General features: G+C 35.6%; 1 non-coding gene across 1 annotated transcript; it reads left to right on the forward strand.

The window, feature by feature from the left end:
• The first annotated feature begins 1,329 nt into the window (after positions 1-1,329).
• Positions 1,330-1,493, forward strand: LOC126954121 (U1 spliceosomal RNA). The gene has a single exon (XR_007725556.1). It is a non-coding gene; the product is annotated as a U1 spliceosomal RNA (small nuclear RNA).
• Positions 1,494-2,362: the final 869 nt, after the last annotated feature.

Raw genomic sequence — 2,362 nt, forward strand, 5'->3', positions numbered from 1 at the left:
CAATAAATAAAAGAAAAGTGACAGACTGGGAGAAAATATGTTACACATGTAACTGTCAAAAGATTATTTACCATAATTTATAGGGACCATATATTATGAAACAAAAAATTATACAATGAATTAAATAACTAAAAATAGCTTTAAAACATTTTAAAATATGCTCAACTTCATTAGAAAGCAGGAAAATGTAAATGCAAAGAAAATGATATATTTTTTCCCATCACGGTAGGAAAAAATTACAAAGCTTAATAATCTCTATAGTAGGTAATGATGATGTAAAACAAGTGCTAATTAACTCTGTAGGTTTGTGCACAAGTCTGTTCACACACTGCTATAAAGAATTTCCCTGACACTGGGTAATTTATAAAGGAAAGAGGTTTAATTGACTCACATTTCAGCATGACTGGGGAGGCCTCAGAAAACTTATAATCATGGCGGAAGGGGAAGCAGGCATGTCTTACATCGTGGCAAGTGAGAAAGAGTGAGCAAGAGCAGGGAATACTGCCTTAAAAAACCATCAGATCTCATGAGAACTCAATATCAGGAGAACAGCATGGCGGAATCTGCTCCCATAATTCAATTACCTCCCTCCCTTGTTACATGGGGATTACGGGAGAAGCAGGCAAGTCTTAAATAGCAGCAGGCAAGAGAGAGAAAGAAAGAGAAAGAGGGTAAACTGCCACTCGTAAAACCATCAGATCTCATGAGAACTCACTATCATGAAAACAGCATGAGGGAAACAGTCGCCATGATCCAGTCACCTCCCACCAGGTCCTTCCCCTGGCAGGTAGGACTTAAAATTTGTATTACACTTAGAGATGAGATTTGGGTGGGGACATAGCCAAACCATATCTAGTTGATTCAGCCTTTTGCAGAGAAGAATTTCAGAATCTAACAAAAATTTAACGTGCAGTCTTTCTAGTGCCAGTGATTCTACCTCTAGATGTCTTTTCTAGAGAAATAAGTCCCACTTGCCTAAAGATGCAAATGCAAGGATTTGATAGTTAATGAAACAACACTCAAACTACGCATCCATTTGTAGTTGAATTTGTACTGTTGAATTTTGTAGTATATTTGTACTGTAGAATAATGACATAGATTATATATGTATATACACCAGTCACATATATGCCAGCATGGAAAGATCTCCAACACATATTGAAAAGTGGAAAAAGCAAATTACTGTTGTTAAGTAAAGAATTATGACACTTGGTAAAAAATGTGTTTAAAAACAAAATTACATGTATGTATGTGCATACATTAACACACACATATACAAATATATGCATGTGTATATATCTTACATATTTCATGGGAGGTGATATGGGGATACTTACCAGGCAGGTGAGATATTGTGATTATGAAGGTGGTTTACCCAGATTGGGGCTTATCCATTGCACTCTGGATATTCTGACCCCTGTGACGTCCCCTAATGTGGAAAACCCAATGGCATAATTTGTGGTAGTGAGGAACTTCGTTTGCACTCTCCCTCAAAAAGAAATTAAAAAGTAAAAACAAACCAAAAAAAAAAAAAAAAAACACAAAAAAAGAAAGAAAAGAAAAGAAAAGAAGAGAAGACAAAAGCAAATTAAAAAAAGAAAAAGAAAAGAAAAGTTACCTGATATGAATTTCAGCCTACTTACTGTTAACCCTCATTACCTGTGAAGAGGAGAGTGAGATTCACCTAAGTGAAATTGGGCTATTTATTCTTACAATATAAGGGTTCTGTGCTTCAATTTTTTTTAAATAAAATGTTTATATAACTAAAATTAAACCAATACAGATGTAAAGAATAACTAGAAGTGTGAGCAAATGAATATGACATTTTAATATTTGGAATGAAATCTTGGTGTTGAATCAACTAGTGTAACTGAATTTGCCATACTGCATACATTTATCTACTTGATTTGCATTTGGAGCAAAAGCAGGAAGGAGTCATCTTTATTGAGGCTTTAAGTAAGAGTCTTCAACAAGTTTTTGGTAGTGATAGATTGATGGGTCCAGAAAACTCTTGCACTGGGATTCAGAGATGTGTTGACATAGTGTACATACTTGTGTCAAATGAGAGGAAAACTGCCTTTCGGACGCACAGACTAATGGGTTCTCGCTGGATTGACTGTCATTCCCACCTCAATAAGAATTCCAACAGACATCTGTAGGAGTTATAGCTGAGTTGAATACCAAGCTGTATCTTAAGTTGTGGGCAAGATTCATTGCTTTTAATTAGTTCCTCGAGGTAGGTATGTGATAAAATATATATATATATGTGTGTGTATATATATATATTTTGAAATGGAGTCTCTCTCTGTCTCCCAGGCTGCAGTGCAGTGGCATGATCTAGGCTCACTGCAAGCCCCGCCTC

Source organism: Macaca thibetana, chromosome 4 (assembly GCF_024542745.1).
Source record: "Macaca thibetana thibetana isolate TM-01 chromosome 4, ASM2454274v1, whole genome shotgun sequence".
Lineage (NCBI taxonomy): Eukaryota > Metazoa > Chordata > Mammalia > Primates > Cercopithecidae > Macaca > Macaca thibetana.